The sequence below is a fragment of the Euprymna scolopes genome, chromosome 10 (genome assembly GCF_053919585.1).
Source record: "Euprymna scolopes isolate OS-2025 chromosome 10, ASM5391958v1, whole genome shotgun sequence".
In the NCBI taxonomy this organism is placed as follows: Eukaryota; Metazoa; Mollusca; class Cephalopoda; order Sepiida; family Sepiolidae; genus Euprymna; species Euprymna scolopes.
The window spans coordinates 142,390,169-142,410,284 of NC_136491.1; positions in this window are offsets into that span (position 1 = coordinate 142,390,169).

Genomic DNA, 20,116 nt, shown 5'->3' on the forward strand with positions numbered 1-20,116 from the left:
TTAAGCGTAGTATATGTTTATTTTTTTAAATATTTTTTTTATAAAATATGGTTACGTGAACAAGAGTAAGTAATATATAAGCATGTTTCATAGTTTACCCTTATCAGTAGAGCTAGTTTTTTTTGACAAGGATTGAAGATACTACCGCCCGATAAGTAATCTAGTGTTTTACCACGCGATAATAAAGACGGCATAAATTTTTATATTCGATTGTTATTGTTAAATACTAGATTGTTGATTTATTAATTTTTATCAGCGTTTCTGTAGTATTTTCTCATTTCTGATATATATATATATATATATATATATATATATATATATATATATATATATATATATATATATATATTATATATACTTCATTTTATCACTTAAATGATTCTACAAGAGAATAATTTTATGCGTAAACTTTAATTATTTACTCCAATAGTGCTATATACATAGGTAGAGCTAGGTAGCAATTTATAAATATATATATGGCAATTAAGCTACACAGAATATTCCGCGTTTCATACACGATAGGATTCGTCCTGTAAGTGCCTGCCCATGTGCCGATTAAAAAGGGACTGATGGAAAGTAGGAAGCTGATTGGCTAACTTAATAGAATGTGCGTATATATAAACAGGAGATAACCACAGCTCTTCGCATAAGCCTGACGAATCCTAGCATCGATGAAACGCGGAATATTCTGTGTAGCTTAATTGCCATATATATTTTTGTAACTTACTTTATATATACATATATATATATATATATATATATGTGTGTGTGTATATGTATGTATGTGTCTGTGTGTGTGTGTGTATGTGAAATCTGCTGGGTGCTTCAGCCTCATTTTCTTTCTCACTTTGAGCCGGAAATTCTTTAAGAAGGGACTTTTCTTTCCTCTCTGTTTTCTCTGCTTAAGCAAAAGCACGGCCGTCTATCCGTCTGAGTTTTGTCTTTTATTCCGAAAATCTCGGGAATTGTCGCGGCTTGTCTCATTCTCTTTCCCATAAAAATTACCACGTCTACTACGTTTGCTTCTTCTTCCTCGTTTTCCTCTCTCAGACCCTGTGTGTTGACAACAAACAGAGCAGACTTTCTTTCTTTTGGAGGTGAGTGCATTAGAAAATTACTACTACACTACCCCCTGATCCTATGATCACACATGAAACACGCAGGTGATGGTGTTTTGTGCCTTGGGCTTCTTCGTAGCAGAACAATTATTGTCTCTTCGTCAGGAATAGTCCCGACACTTACTGTGGTTTCATCGGGAATGTCATTGATTAAGTCGTCATTTTCACCAACACTGTGTGTCCGTTCACCGAGTGTCTCATTGATGGTCACCAATGCCTCATTACCCCTGCTCGAAGGTGTGTCAGAGCAAGCCATTGATGGACCCGGTTCACACCCATACACACCCATATATATATATATATATATATATATATATATATATATATATATATATATATATCTCTATATATATATATATATATATATATATATATAAAGAAAAAAATCAAATATAATATAAAGACTGAAATTCATACTTAATATTAGCATTCGACTGGAGAAGAAATTATATATATATATATATATATATATATATATATATATATATATATATATATATACATATATATATATGTGTGTGTATATATGCATATGTATATATATATATATATATATATATATATATATATATATATATATATATAATTTCCTCTCCAGTCGATTGCTTATATTAAGTATGAATTTTATATTTTATTTTATATTAAGTATGAATATTTGATGTTTTTCTTTAATAAAAGATCTTCTCGTCCTAGGATGCTCTTATCCAACAAGTTGTTTTAACATTGCATAATGATTCGATGATTTTATTCCGTTCACAACCCCCCCCTGTTTCTCGCATTTCTTATACGTAAAAAATTCAACTCCTCCAACAATATTACGTTCCGAAGATTAATTTTTAAATATCTTAGAACGGTGAACATATTTAAAGTGACGAATATTAAATAGCTACACGGAAGACGGATGACTTTGTTTAGTTTTTTCATTACTTATTGTTACTTTTATTAACTGAAAATGCTAATGTTAAGTATTTATTTCAGTTTGTATATTATATTTTTTTTGTTTTCTTTAATAATAGATATTCTCGTGCAAAGATGTACTGATATCCAGCTAGTTGATTTTAAACATTGCGTAAAGATTCGACAAATGTATTTATTTTCAGTTAGTAGGAGGGGTATCTATCTCCATACTTTCATTTAAACATGTCAATGTGACTTAAACTAAGTTTAATACTTAATATTATCATTTTTTAATAGAGAGTAGACAATTCATTGTGGATGCGTTATCGACAGTTCCCATTACTCTCCCGTCTCCTTATTTGCCCTTGAGTCTTTTTTTTTACACGGAGGTCACCATGTGTCAAGGCCCGGAAGCCACTCGGGGTTAGGGTTAAATTTTATTATTTATTTTAATGAGTGTTTTTCTTACAAAAGAAGAAAAACAAGCTTTATTCTAGATTGGTAAGATTTTGCTTGAACAGTCGACAGAGTTGTCGCAAATTTTATGTTTCTATGTGTATCCCTGTGTCCATGACACTAGTAAGCGTGCTGAAGGTAATTTTTTTTATCCTGGCTGACGTAATCCGCCTTTTAGTCAATGCCCGAACCTTGGATTTACAAGTAAGGAGGCTGTCGTATCAGCAGGTACAAAGTATTCAGGCTGTTGTATTATCATTTATTGAATGAATTTTGGACGATGTAGTAGATTCTGCTGGGCCTCTCGCTGTAATTATTACGGTTTTACTTTTTCATATGCTGCAAAAAAATATTTCTTCATTTCTATTTCTCTCTTATATTCCCTCTCTGCCCTGCTCTAAGAGAGTCTGTCGAACTATTCCACAAATCCTAAATCACATGAAAATTGTCCAGAAAAATACACGATTAAACCTGGATCTCCAATATCCAATGTAGATCCCCAATACAATGTCTCTTTTTCCACCATAAGGGGGGCCGACCTTCCAGAGGTTGCAACCCAACTACATGAGACTAAACCAGACCTATTATTCCTTAGCGAAATTGGCATTTGACCGAATATTTCTTTCGATGCGTTCGTAATAAAATGATACTCTAACTGTACTTATAAATCTGACGCCAAAGATCGCCATGGGCATGGAATATGTGCCTATATTAAAGATGGCTTTCCATGTTGTAAAGACATCTCAAGAGAAGATCCTAAATTACCCTATATGTGTGCCCGGGTTGCATTTGCTCACAATACTGCGTTTATATTTGGTCTCTTTCTCCCAAACAACAGAGGAGTTACTATATTTAAAAGCATCTCTAAGAAAATTGACAACATCATGTCTGCTCATCCTTCGGCTAATATTCATGTTCAATGTTCACATTATGAAATGGTTAACCCAGTCAAACAAGACAGATGGTGAGGAGAGGCTCTGTCATGATTTCTCCATTGCTTATGACCTCACTCAGATTGTTCATGAACCCACCCGCGTGCCAGACACTGGTGGCCATTATGCAATTCTCCTAGACCTTTTTCTCACAACTTGCCCTGGGCTTAATCCTCCCTTCTGTCCCCATTGCTATTCTCCGACCACTCGATTGTATCAGATAAGATAAAAACGAAATGTAATAAGTCCTCAGACGTACCTCGCCATCGTACTGTCTATCGATACTCTATGGCCGACTCGGATAGATTCGTACATTTACATCAGATCTACCTCTGCTTCCAGGTTTTAAAAGTATGTGTCCTCTATAGTATCAGATCTGACGTAATGGTAAATTGAAGGTATAGACGCTTTCACGCCCTCTCGAAAAGTTCCAGCAAAAACTAAAAGCAAGCGGTCATTCTCTACGGAATGTGCGGCTACAATGTCGCACAGAAATAACTTTTTCCCATTGCTTCCAACGTAACAGACGTACTGAGAGTAAAGCCGCTTTCAGGACTGCTAGCAACCACTTTAAAAGAGTAATAAAGAACGAACGAAAGTTGCCAGATCAACCCATCATGTCCAAAGTAGCTGAGCTGCAGTTTGGTTCTCATCAGTTTTGATAAATACCAAACAGGATACTTGGCAGCAGCGTGTTCTCTATCCCATCTATCATCAATGGACCTGTCGTCAGCGTCAGAAAAAGCCAAACATTTTCCAAGAACTTTGCAGATAATTCTACTCCATACGACCAAGGCTGCCAACCCCCAATATTTCCTCCTCTATCAAAAAACACTCTATGTTGCATATAAATATCTGTGCGTGATGTTGTGAAGCTAATCAAAAACCTTGATTCCAGTAAAGCAACCGGCCCCGACGGCATTCTAATTATTATGGCAATAAGCTTGAACCATATCCAATACTTACAAAGCTGCTGAAGCGTTGTCTTAAGGAAAATGTCTTCACAACACCATGGAAAATCTCGCCAGTATGCCCAATATTTAAGAATTCAGGTGATCGGCTATCTTCCTCTCAATACAGACGTGTGTCTCCTCATGAGAACGTTACTTGAATCTGTGTTAAACAGAGAAGTAGTAAACCACCTCGTCAAAAATAACCTTTTGGGTTACATGCAGTATTGTTTCCGTTCTGCTAGATCTACAGCGGATGCGCTTACGGTTATTTCGCATACGGTGTGGCGAAACTGTCGACGGAGGCTTGCTTTCTAGGGTAGTTACTCTTATTATAGGGTATGACACACTCTAGATATATCATGGTTTTGACATACAGGTCTACTACACAAGTTCTCCAGCTATGGTTTAGCTGGAAATGTCTTTCATTTATTAAATCATTTCTCTCTGATAGGTTCATAGGTGTAGTGGTTGATGGGCAGAAATCAGAAGTTCATATTATTCATGTCGGAGTCCTTAAGGGGTCCATGTTGGGTCTAACTCTCTTCCTGATCTACATTTATGGTATTCCAAAGCACATCCTAGGATAATTCGTAGACATTTTTCTGACGACACTACAATCTGTGTCAGCACATCATAGGCCGTAAACGACCAAGTTCTCTCTCCTCTGATCTTAGAGCATGTGGTACAATGGGGAAAACGTATCTGATTACTTTTAATGCATCGAAAACCAAGCTTCTGTCTTTACATCATGATCGCTTTGGTGTCCATCTGGCATGAATTTAAATTAATCTCTCTCGTCTTGGAGATGCTTCATGTTCTGACAAGCTTCTGTGGTTGAACTTTACTCCTGTTCTAAAACTGAATACGTACATCAAATTCTTTGTGAAGGTCGCTTGAAAAATGATAGGATCTTTCTATAAATTCAGTAGATATCTACCTGCTTATACAATTCTCTACCTATATAAGAGACAGGTATTTCCAAGGATGGAGTATTGCTGTCAAATCTGGGAAGGAGCTGTAGAAAGATTTATCCTGCCTTGACAGATTTCAGAATAGACTACGTAGACTAGTGGGGCATGCTCTTTCTCTTCCCTGCTACCTCTTTCTCACAGTAGATACGTTGTGTGTCTGTCTCATTTTTATCGTTATTTTCATGACAAGTGCTCGTGTGAGCTCTAATCTATGATGATCCTCCGCCAAATATTCACGAGAAAACCTCATTAGTCTGTAAAGTTTATCAATAATTCCGCCCACTCTTTATCTGTGCCTAAACCTAAGCCTAGATTCCACGAACAAAGCGTCTTTCTAAGAACTGCTCAGCTGTAACTCTCTTCCGTTTACCTGCTTCCCAACTGTCTCCAATATTGCCGTCTTAAAGTAAAACGTAAACAAGTTCTTGATGAACCGTTCATCCTTAAGTAACTCAAATTACCAAATTTACACCTCTAACGATGACTAGTATATTGTCCTTTTGACCACAGTACATTCTTTAACCCTTATCATCGAGCCGTCTTTGCCCTTTATAATGGTTATTTCTGTGTAACAATAGCAAAACACATGTGTACGTTCTCCACTATAATATGTAAGATCGTCAACATACAAACAATGCATGTAAAATAAAATAAATGAACTTATAATCTGTTGAGTTTAATATAGTCCAAGCTTCGATCAAATACATTTGATTCACTGTCAATTTTTTTTTATTTTAGCCTGTGAATACTTGTACCATTTAGCTATAGCTCGGCGATTATGAAACACTACTTAAATACACAACATATATATATGCATACATACATATATATACATACATATATATATACATATATATATATATGTATATATATACATACAGCATAAACAAGTGTGCATGTGAATATACTGGGCGGAATACTCTTGAGCCTGCTGCGTTTATAATTTCGCCGTTCCCCAAAGAAGAAGTCTAAAATAGTCTATAACTTTCTAGCTCATTTATTTAACAAGCGCCATCTTCTCTGTTGTAATGTAAATCATACGAAGAAACATGCATAATGTGAAGTGAAAAACTGTGACAGCATCTGTTAAGAACGGGTTGTAAATGTATTCTGTCTAATGCTACTGAACTAGTTGGTTACATTAACTTATTTGGTTTCATGTTTTTCATTTAATTTTATGTTCTGTGAAAGGCGCACGTGCGTTTGAAGTGTTTGATAAATCGACGATTTGGTTTTGTTATAAACCAAAAGTACGTCTTATTTTATGCATGAAAAAAGTTGCGTTGGCAACATGTTTTTTTTTTATATAACTAGCTTAAAAAACACAAATGAACCCGCATACTGGTTCTGTTTCATAGACTGGCATGGGAATATATACTAAAATAAAGTTTAGACGTAAAAGATAGTGTAATTATGTTTACAATTCTTTCAGATGATTTCAATGTTTGCGAGATATCCTGGAGTAAACGATATGAAATATGAAGATAAAAATATATATTGCTTTATAAAAAACATGAGTTGATAGTGTATGTTGAAGTAGGACTCTGCCGTATATATTGAAAAATTTGGTAGTCTATTATTGGATTGATATTATAAAAGAAAAAAGAGTTGTACAAAATATAAGAGAACACTTATATGGATATTTTAATGTGCTGTACAAGTGAGATAATCTACATCATCTTAAAATGCTGTAATTTAAGAGGTAAAAAACTGCAGTCAAGATGTGTAAAACTGAATCATATACGGCTGGGAATTTCTTCCCTATCAATGGTCGACAAACAAGATGAGACAATTTAAACTTCTAAGAAGGACGAAAGCGGGTTATAAAAAACAAAAAGCTTCTCAACTGATTCCTTGGAAGATGATGTGCACAGCAAAAAGATGTACGGGGTGTTAACATTCAGTTAAGAAGGATCCCATGCGTTATGAAGACAACATTTTTATAAACTGTAATTGTATTTAGCTTTATCTCCAGAGAAGGCCGGTTAAGGTACAATGAAACGTTCGAAAAAAGTTATATTTCACTATCTGCGATTAGACAGGATACCTCACTAAAATTAGCATCATCATGAGAATTGTTGGTTACTACATTCTTTCGTGCTGGCTCATGCCAAATTTCAAGAGCGTTTTTGTGTATTGTTGCATCATGCATACATTTCTATACAAAGAATACCGTGTGCCATTGATCTGTGTTTTTTAACGAGCTCTTTTTTTATAGATGTACTGTTTTCACCATGACCGAGGAACTTAATCTATTCCCAGTATGGTAAAATATTTGTAAATATGGGTGCAAATCTGGTCGATGCTTTTTCAACACTATACTTGGAATGCTGTCTAGGCCAGTTTCTGTGGAGGAATCAAGGTTGTTGATTAGCTTGGAGATCTCACGCCCAGATATTTGTTTGTTGCATAGAGTGTTGTCTGTTATAGGAGCAAATACGGAATGCCTATGAGGAAAAACGTGTTTAAGAAATAAAAACAGCGTTCTAAATAAATACCAATCGTTTGCTGTCGCAGTTTTTTTTTTTATTTTCCACTTAAGGAAACAACCGAATTTTAATCACCTTATATTATTGAAAGATATATTAAGTCAGATATGCCAGGAATAACGTCTCTGTTGCTAAATCAATCTTCTTTACCCTCATAAACTTTAGCAATCTTTAATTTAGCGGCGTTCGTCTATTTTGTATATTATAATAATTTTATTTGAGACACGGGTAATTAGTTCCTACGCCATTATAATAATTTGTTCGATAAATTTCGAAGTTTTGTTAAAGTATTTAAACTTAAAAAACATTGAATAAACATTTGCATAAGTGCTATGTAGTGTTACTAATGAAACATAATTTTTCATACAGATTAAGAATACAAAAAATGAATAGAAAACACTTTAAAACCCTGTCTTCTTTCACTACAGTAACATGGTTAACCAAAAAAAAAAAAAAAAACTTAATGCACGGAACGCATAGAAAACGGAAAAGATGCTTAGGAACATTTTCGCATTAACTGACGAATAATTTTGATTAACCCGGTGAAGGGAAATGAGAAGAAAATCCATCCATGAAAACAAAGACGAATACCAGTATCCACTAGCAAACTAATGTAACAATGAACAATAGAAAGTTTGTGGACAGCGTAGGAAGCAGTTTAAGACGAGAGTTATTGAACGCTCTAAATATCTCTAAAAAGTACTTATTATCGTGATGAGGGAAGTATGTTCCTCGTTAGTACGTGGAAGGTAAGATTTTTAAAACATCGTACACTCTTAAAAACAAATATCCTTCCTTATTTGTAACTATATATTCTAAATCACGGTAGTAAAATGTAGTCTCTCTACCAAGCTTATCGATAAAAATTATATTTTCATAACAATCTGAATCTTATCTTTTAAAGAAACTAACACAATTGGAATTTGTTAATCACTTATTACCGTTGTGCTAAAAATATGCAATGATTTGCTATGAGGTTCTTAGATGGAATATCATTTACTTGCATCATAATGAAGCTTCCTCAACAACTTAAAGATTTGGTCAAGAAATGACCGTACAAAAGTATAATTTGCAAAACGTTTCCTGTCTTTACTTTATAGTAAAATACTTATGCATATTGTTTGGCATATAGAGGTTTCCGTGAAATCCTCATACCAAATTGAATTGATGCTTGAACATAATATAGTTACAGTTTTAAAATAGTAACTCTGAGACAGTTTCGATATTTTTTTCACTGCATTTATGGTAAAAGTTCCGATGGTGGCTTAGTAAGTTCCCATACATTATGTCCAGGCATTTAAAATATCGTAGATTCCTGAAATTTCACTATGTTATTGCTATAAATCTTATGAGATGACTGTTCAATTTTTATGATTACAGGTTCAAATGAACAGCAAAAACAGAAACTTAAATAGAACGTTACTAAAGCCTAATTGTTACAGTTGATTAATTTCAAAAATGCAATCTTGACGGGAAGATATTTGAAAATAAAATTCTGTGTTCAACTTATAAATATGGCACAAATACGTATTAACTACTTCAGATTGCATTTAAAATACCTGACATAAATCGAGCATCAGTTTTTTAGTGGCAGAAAATATTAGGGATGATGAGAGGTGTGGAAGTCGTTAAAAAGTCAGAAGACCAGAATTTATTGATCAAATAAATCGTGCCATTGAGAAGGACTGTTGTGTGTCTATACTTACAATAATTGCACAGTTTTAAATCAGTGTGGAAACTGTACACACTTATTCGCGAGGAATTTAAGATGTGTAGGATTTGCGAGAATACACAAATCCACAACTTCATACATGTTGCAGGATATTTAACAAGGGTGGCATCCTGACGGTTTCGCACACTCCCTATAATCCAGAGCCTGTAATTGTGATTTTTTTGTTATTCCCTAAGCCTAAAGAAAACCTAAGAAGCTGGCTTTATAAGACAATAATAGAAATTAAGGAGGCTGTGACGAGTGCCATTGACACACTCAAACAAAATGATTTTCATGAGGATTTTTAGAAGTTGTTGGAACGGTACAGCAATGCATTGCAGTCGGAGGCATTTACCCCGAAGCAAACTCGAGTTGCATGTGTTTACTAGCAATAAAGGCGTCAATACCAAAAAGGTATGGAACCTTATTGAAAGACTCTCGTAGATGGTTAATCTCACTACATGACAAACGTACAGAACAAGTAAATTCCATGGATAAATCAACGAATAACGAATATTACACCGATTAATCAGTCAATTTCAATATCAATAGATAAGTTTAAAAATATACTGATGCATTAGCTGATTGAAGAGATTACTATATAACCAATTCCTTTCCTGATATTATGGAAAGGCATATCCTCATCATTATATATTTTAAAAATATTTTATGAGGGGATGTTGCGTAACTCAGTGATTGCGTAATATAAAATACTTTTATTTCGTTAGATGGATTATTTCTTGCATTCACACAATATTATAAATCCAGCTTACTCCATACGTACTCCATTACAAAGTCAAAGCGCAGCACGAAACTGTGAAAATGAAATAAATAATCCCGCAACCAGAAAGGTCGGGAATAAAGGATGCCTAAAAATAATAATAAACAAGTAATGTTTCAGGAGGCTGTTTTATTTGAATTCCAGGTTGAAGCGCAACCGTCGTGAGGTTCAGCGGCCGACGAAAGAAGAAAAAAACGTGTCTTAAGATCTACTTATAGACTGTATGTATATGAGACCACACACCCACACACACACTCACACACATGACTGTATACACACATGCGCACACACGTAGACAGACGTTCAACGGTTATGTCATAGTTATATAGTCAGCGTATTAATTATATAAATGCGGTACACAACAAATACTTGGTTCTATACAAGTAATTCAACACGATTTTTGTTAGCTATATGTTACAGATTTAATCACAATTTCATCCAATTTCTAATCATTATGAATAGACCAACAGCTTGACCCCCCAAGTTGATATGTATTTAATAAGGATAAACAAATATCCCACACATCCAATATATTTTCCCATCGAAATCAATCAAAGAACTCAAGTTTTCATAAAATTCCTTATTGCCTTCTTAAATCATAGATTTATAGCGATGCACCGTGAGGCAGATTTACATGCCTCCAGAAGTGACTTAATCAACAATACCTTGTAGTATACATAGTACTGAAGAAAACAACTTTTAATTTTCTAAAATTATTTGCATGATTGTTGGAAGCAAAGTTTCAAATGGTTCAATTGTTCACTAACCAGAATAATCTGTTTCTAAAACGACCTGTTTAATCAGGGAACCTACTATTGATTTTACACGGCTGGTGTAACTCTGATACAAATCGAACTATTCTATCTACATGATATTAGATTATTGAGTTTCGAAACATATCAAAAGCATTCTAATAAAAACAATTTATCTAATACTCCCTGACAATGAATTAAATTTGATTGAAATTATGAAAATATCGACCCAACCGTTTCAAAGTCCATAGGAGACGAAATCGTCCATGCACAAACACACACAACAGCTCACATATAGAAATTGATTTCTTTTATTGTATATAAAATGACATTTCAGATTTAAACGCTACAATGCTATTAATTAATACAACAGTCTAATATACACACTAATACTCCCCCCTTCTTTCCTCGTTGTGTAATGGCGTCTTAGTTTGCAATGAATCAAATCAAGTTTGCCAACACTGCTCTTAGACTTCCAATTCGCATTTTAAAATATTTTTTTTCCAATAAGAATACGAACAAAATATAAAATATATGAATAAATAGCATTCACACAGTCAGGATAAATAAGTCATCACCAAGTTTGACAAATGTCAGACGTGTCAAATATTTCCTTGGCTTGCTTATAAATAATGTCTTTTTCTCTCTCTTTCGCTCTCTCTATCTCTAATTCACTGTTTTCATTATTTAATGGACTGTACTATTCGGTATGGTGAAATAAACTCTATTTGGCATCACGATTACTGCTGTCACAAAATAACACTAGGAAAATGATCTTAGACCATTCAATTTTCCTCCTCGGATCACAACCGGTCGCTATATGATCAGATTCCTACCGAGTCTATCGTGTTTACTTGTACAGTGATCCGCCTAAGAGGGTTACGAACCTGTAATGGACCTTTATGTCAGTAACGCTAGAAAACCTAATTGAGAATTTCAAACAATGCTTACATTTACATTGAGAACATAATTAAAAGTATTTTTTATTATATATTTATTATGTACATACTTATTTTTATTGAAACGAAAATATGTGAGTCGTATTATATAAAAATACAAAATTATCAACAATGTGTACAGCTAATATATAATGTAAGGCGAAGCTTGTCCCCTAGTAAATTAATAGGTAAAGTTTCATAAACGTAAGTTATGCAAAAAATATTGTAATATATGTTTGGGATAGAAAAGTACAGATAGCTTAATTAATCTTGAATAGGCATACTGCAACATACGACACAATATGCATGCACAAGAAATATAATTTCTGTTAAATTAATGCATTACACAGTATTGCAGCCATATCAAGATACATCTCTTGCTTTTAAAACAAAGTTGCTATTATGACACGTGTGTAAGTACAAAACATTTCAAGGGCATTACAATAGTGTATTCCATTAAAACATAAGTGTGATTTGTTACTCGTGAATTTTAATATTCTTTTTAATCGATATATTTAAAAAAATATTGGTTCTATGTTTATTTCTCCACATGTACCACTTTCTCGCAATAATAAACTATTAAAATGTGATTGGTTTACACTCTTATTTCTCAAATATCTTGTAAATAATTATATACCAAAAATACACTTTGCGGTTATTGCACTAAGCAAGTAACGTTGATTATAGATTTCCACATTATAGCGTCGAGTAATACGTCATTAATTATTTCTAAAAGTTACATATTTTAAATTATTTTCTTAACAGTCATTTATTTTACCATGCATTATGACATTTTATTTCTAAATTTCTCTTGCTTGTTTTAATAATGAAAATGATTTAGCAATCTTATGATAATATACCTTAGAATTACTATAACGTATTATCGTCGTATATGTTGTCATATATACATATATATGTGTGTGTGTGTGTATGTGTATGTGTGTGTATGTGTGTGTGTGATTAGTTTTTTTGAAAAGAGAAATCCAGCAGAGTGCGCAATAAAAAGGAAAATCCGGAATATAAGAGCGTTTTTATATTTTTCTATTTTGTATTTTGTGTACAGAAAGTTGTTAGATGAGAAAAGTCATTGGTACCGTGGGTTTAAAGTCCGATGATTATGACCGTTTAATATATCCATATCAAGCTCTCTTCAACCAATATTCATATCATGATGAATATTGGTTGAAGAGAGCTTGATATGAATATCTATAACGGTCCTAATGACCAGCTGTAAACCGACAGTTCCAATGACTTGTCTCATCTAACAACTTTCTGTACACAAAATACAATATATGTATATATATATATATATATATATATACATATATATATGCATACACACATATATATAGAGAGAGAGAGAAAGAGAGAGTGAGAGAAAGAAACTTGTATGTAATATACTGAGTTCCTGTAATCCAGTAAATATTCAAATACCAATGAGTTTTAAGCCAAAAAGAGTTGAATTAAGGAGTAAGCTACAAAATTATCATATTTCATAATTGGGCATAAATATACTGTGGAAGTAAAACCAGGACTTCAAAAAAGGTGTTGAAGAGAAAGAAAAAATAAATTATATATCCCATTCGTTGAGTTCCTAAATTAGATCTCGCTGTATCTTTATTTCCCAATAGTAAATAATTTATGAAAATAACTTTTTAATTTGTATTTCTATATTTATAGTATGGCCGTAACAAACTTGCTATAACGTTACGGTTAATTTTAGTTTCGTATTAGTGGCAAGTAATGTTCACAGATTAGCGTTATTTTAGTACTTAGATTTAAGACCATCTTAGGTTTAATGTTTAATTGAATATGAGATTAAATAAAAAAAGCTGTATTATATAAATAATACAAATCCTTCATAAAAAAATTACTATTGGGAAATAAAGATACAGCGAGATCTAATTTAGGAACTCAACGATTGGGATATATATATAAAATAGTTAAATTGTTTAGGGTTTTCTGTGGAAACTTCTCATGACTCTGTTCTTAAATAAGGATACGATTATTAGGCGATATATTAATATTTAAATTGGTTTTTCTGTAGCTACCATACAGGTAAATGTTTCTCACATGCTTTTCCCGTTAAGGGAATTTTCCTTTTTCTTTCTTTTTTCTTTCTCTGCAAAAATGCTCTATTGTCAAAAGTGTTTTAATTCAGTCTGAAGAAAGTCTAGTTCTTGAAAATTTTCAAACAATATAATGTTTGAAATTGTCGACTAGGCATGGAAACAATTTTAACGTAAAATGACATACACTTTTTTGCAATCAACACCTTTTTTGAAGTCTTGATTATGCTTTCACAGTATCAAAAATACTTATTATATATATATATATATATATATATATATATATATAATAAGTATTTTTATCTAGATTTGAAATAATTTCCACAATAATAGGATCTTCCTCGGCATGATTAATATATGACTGCCTTTTATTTTCTGTTTAAGCACGGAATGAAAACTACAAGAGTGTTTTAATGATCTATACACTATTAAAGAAGCCTTGCGGATGTAAATGGCTTATATGTTTACCTTGTTTAGCTTAGTAAATTGTGTGCAAATAAACTTCATATTATTTTATTTACTAATATTATTATATAATGGCATTTTTTTATAATTAATGTAAATTTTATACGCATATATAAATATAAAATGTCATTATAAAAACACGGACACAATGTATATATATATATATATATATATATATATATATATATATTAATAATTATTAATATATATATATGTATATATATATATACATATTCTGTTTAACTAATTTGTCATAAATAATTTATAACTTACTATATATATATATATATATATATATATATATATATATATATATATATATAGTAAGTTATAAACTATATATGACAATTTAGTTAAATAGAATATGTCGCGTTTCATCCACGCTAGGATTAATCAGGCTTATGCGAGGATTTTTTTGGTTGTCTCTCGATTTATATACGCATCTTCTATTGAGTTTTTAGTTAGCCAATACGCGTTTTAGGTTCCCCCGCACCCTTCCTAATAAGCTAATGAGCAGGCACTTACAAGACAAAAGACCAGTTAACCTCCGGTTTACCCGATTATTTTTGTGTGCTATTTTTGCGGGGAGCGTAGATATCTATTGTCCTGACCTATTTTAAACCTAGGTTAAATGTTTTTATGTTAGTTTTATATATATATATATATATATATATATATATATATATATGATAATTTGTGTACGTGTATGTTCATATATTTTTTATTGTCTATTGTTATTGTTATTTCAAAATTATTTTGTATCGCTATCCTAGAGTAAAGTTTATCCTGTGAACACAGTTTTTCGCTATTTTTCTCCTACAATTTAATAGATGTCGGGGTTCTTTAAAGTATAGGCTAGCAACTTTTTCATGAAGGCATCCTCTACATGGATCGTCTAAGTCTCTACATGTGTTTGCTTATCTTACTATTTTCCATTCGACTACCGGCGAACGCCCGCTTTCTTTAAGTTCCCAGTATTGGTTTGCTAGAGTTGTTTTCATTCGGTGTTCTTTTTAATTCGAATGTACTTTGTGGTCATAATATCGGGTTTTTAAATCTAAGGAAGTCTAAAATGTCATCAATTTGCATAGAGGCTGGCTTCATGATACTCCAAAGGTTCTCAATTGGGTCCAAATCTGGGGAATTCCCAGGAAACCCCATCTTCCGTCGCCCAGAGAACCCTAATTGTTGCAAATACCGTTTGCGTTAGGATGCTCCATGCGAGGGGCATCATCATGCATGAGAATAATTGTTGTTCTGAACGTCAACTTTTGCTGCTTCAGATATGGTTCAAATTGCTCTTTCAGAAAAGCTGCGTTCGCATTTGACGTCATTTTTACGCCTTCTGGGGCTCTCCCGGAGTCAACTAAAGTACCTGCGATAATCCCAGCCCAACTCATTATCCCACCATCATTTCGTTAGCGCCTTAAACGCTTATGACGATGTCGTCAATCTTGGACTCATCCCTCGCTCCAGCGATCTGAGCCATTAAGAGTAACAAGAACTTCATCAGTGAGGAAAATTTTGGAAAAATCCGTTTGATCTCGGCCCATCTCTATCGGTTTGTGGGTGATGACGCTTTAATTGAGGTTTTGCCACGGCTTAACATACTTTATCAATTATTTCAGAAGACGACATCGTGTACTTTTTTTTAAACATTCTCTAATCCGGCTTGGTCAAATATTCACGACTTGTCTTCCCGGGATTCTTAACAACTTCACGTTTAATTAGGAATAGAAAACGGCGTGGTACAAATCAATCTTTACCTTTATCAGCTCCATTACGTACCATTGTACTTGACAAAGTTCTGCACAGTTTGATGGTACCTTCTTATCATTTTTGATATTTCGATGGTAGTTTAAATATTTTTGTCAGCTGTTCTCTTATATGACTCTTTTTAGAACTACTAAATTCACCTTTACGACCAATTTTATTTACAAATGCCTCGTTAATAATTCGACACGCCTAAAAATACCGTGGAGTCGGCAATTACGATCGCAAGTTGTTTACATTGCGCGGAACAGTACGAAAGTTTCACAGTACGCGCAGCTCAGCATTGCCAATGTTTCCGAAGCTTTTGATACGAAATTTCCGGCAAGTTTCTGAAACTGGTTAAAAAAATGATATCGTTAATAATTCGACACGCAGTGTTTATATATATATATATATATATATATATATATATATATATATATATATATATATATATATATATACATGTCTATGTATATATATATGAATAATACACGCATACTATGATACCTCTTACACGATTTCGAGTTTAGAACAGGTTTTAAATTTATACTTTTTACTAAAAAGTTCACTGAGAGGCATGTTTATTCGTCTTAAGATTTTGAACGTCAAAAATGTTACCCATTGCTTGGAGTTAGCGGAAATACCTATGATCATGTATATATATATATATATATATATATATATATATATATATATATATATATATATATATATGCGTGTGTTAATGTGTGTATGTGTGTGTGTTCAGTAGGATACAAAGACAAACAGACAAATAGAGGGAGAGAGGGTAATGCAGGTGAAGTTTATATTCGCAAGAAAGAAATTAGGAGACTGTTATATGGAAGTGTTCAATAGTATATATATTTATTACGTATAATTACATCTTTATGTATGACTCGCTGAAGTACCCAGTATATTATGTATTTGAAAATTATTTCCTCATACATTATAATAAAATAGATTAAGCAAAACATACATGCAGTACGTGCGTTTAATTTTAAGACGTCTCAGCCGTATATCATCTGTTTTTATAGTTTAATCGTTTCTTTTTTGTCCTTCTTTCAAACATGCCATAACTTTGATAGTGAGAGGTTGCACAGAAGCATGACTGAAGCATCCAGTTTCAATTACAGACAATGAGGAGGACCACATTTTCGACCGAGGGAATTAAAAAATTCAACTGGCTAATAGACTATTTCAGAATCTTTTACGACAAAGTCTATGGATTTATATTTATTCTCAGTTTCTGGCAACATTTTCACAAGTCTATAATTCGAAGTATTCAGTGCAATCATTTTTGATGCCACATTTGCCCCTTTTTACAAACAATCTATGTTGTGTAAAATTCGAAATTAATGTGTAAAAATCTATTTCAATAAGTTTTCAACTTAGTTAACCTAGGTGGATCTGATAAGTTCGGGTTTCCAATTTATATCAGTCTTCCCTCTCAAAATCTCAAAACGATATCAGCAAATTGTCCAGGCAGCAAATTTTATATTTGTAAATTGTTAAAACCCTTTTAACTTATCTCACAGTGCAGAGGATTTCAAACATGCTTTCAAATCGTCTGCCTTAGTTGACCTGTAATAACATGAATAGTTTGCCTAAAATAATGTGAAAAACCTACTTCCCATCAATCAGTTGGAATTACATAAATCCTGCTATTTTTTATTAATAGCTTCGTAGTATTTTTCGAGACATTGTAACTTTGCCCCACACTATCATAGACCATTTTATGAGAACCTCAGCAATACCAGATGCTTTACTTACATTGCAAACTTGTTTACCAGTTGTACTAAGATCGATAGAACGTTTGAAGTATGTGTGAGTTGTTTGATCTCGAGGGAGCATAGTTGCAGGAATTCTAGAACTTGCTGCAGTTTAAGTTATTTCATTTCTCGGTCTGATCAGCAATAAATTGGTCACAAAATGTTCTAGTTCTTCTTGGTTCATCTAAAAACCCTTTCATATCGTTTCTTTTCTAAATAATTGTTATATACGTATTTTGTTGGTCTGGCAAAATTTTCAACATTCTGTCATCAATGAATCTCGTTAGTGAATCAATATCGTATGTAGTTTTCGCAAAACATGTGTTAGTTAATCACTTCGATGAATTTAAGTTAACCAAGATTTGTAGAGTTTTTCCTCTCCTGTGGCAATCACATTGTCTTTTATAACAATAAACATAGAATTAGATATTTCTTCGCTAAAATATATGTTTATTACAGTGATTTTTATTTGTTACTGATATTTATAGTCGTCATATTATTTATGCTTATATTTTTGCCATAATGCTTAATGGATTACTTATTTAACAAGTTTAAAGAATTATTGCAAAACGGACATTTAAAGAAACAGATATGTGTGTGTGACACTGAAGACTTTGTCATAGTTCTGTCCCATTGGTTGTGATTTTCTAAAAAATAAGGTCAGCCAGGCTTCCATATAATTGTCAACAGTTTTTACATCAATAGTTCTTAAAAAGGAAAATGAAGTGGTTCCTCTTTTTTCACGAAGAAGGAGTCTAAAAAATTGCAGTGAATTGGGTGCACAGAGAAAACTCTACAAATTGTTTTGTCAAATTTTACACCTAGATGACCCTCAACATGAGTTCTCCGTTTTCTCCTGTGACATGTGTTTTTATTTCACGTGTTATAAGATGGAACCTGATTATATATAAGAGTATTTGCCAAATTATCTCATTCACCTAATTTAAAAGTGCAGTAAGAGTAGTGTCATTCGGATTTAAGGTGACTTGGGTAGAACTCTCGTTTGAAACAAAAACCCTTTGAGTGTTTTCAAGATAAACTGCAAACTGCTGGTCGGAGGATGACTTTTATTATTAGGAAACCCCGAAATACGCCAGAATTCTTTATTATTGCCGATGTATTTACAGTTCATATAGAGTAACGTCATGACTAAAAGTTTTGTAAAGAAAACATGGAGTTATCAGATCCCTTATTCAAGTATTTACAAACATGTTTAACAGACTTTACAATATTTAATGTTTTTGAAAGTAAGGGAGAGTAAGGTACAATCCACTTGATGTCAATCTTATGCATGCCAGCCATTGTTTCAAACCCACCATCTTTAGACGATCTCTTCTTATAAGAGAGATAACCATACTCACTAAACTATGTTTCCAGTAGAAAGTTTTTAGGGTATCGTTTTGTACATTGGTTATCAACCATGCAAGGTGAAATACTATTGATATTATCGCAAAGTCCATGCGTATTCAAATGGAGTTGGATTAGTTGTTATATCATGTAACTCAAGTGATATAATGGAATCAATTTAATTGTAGTTGATTTTCTGGTAAGACACAATAATATATGCGCATGAAGCAATTTTCTCTTTTGTAGCTTAATAGTGCACATAGCGCATCGTTGTGGGCCAAGATTTTGATTTGTTTATCAGTCATCACTTTGATTATATTCAAGATAAACGCCCTAGCCAATGGATGTTGTCAATTAGTGTATTTTAGTCCAGGGATACATTTATTTGAATTACTTTCAACTTTGGTTTTGAAGTGAATGTTACATGTCATTGCATCTTGGTTCCTTCCATGCATATATCGTAGACTACCTGTGAAGTTAGAAGATGGAATGCACGTCTGACCTATATCTGTTCTTTGCCCATAGTTATTTATATGATTATTAAGGTATATGTAGGAATCTAATCTTAGCTTGTTTTGATGAATTTTGATATATAAAAAATATGCCTGCTTCAACTCCTGCAAACATATGAACTGCAAACTGGTGGTAGAGGTTTTGCCTTCTGTGAAGACGATTGAAAATTATCTCTAATCATAGAATGGTAGTATTAAAAT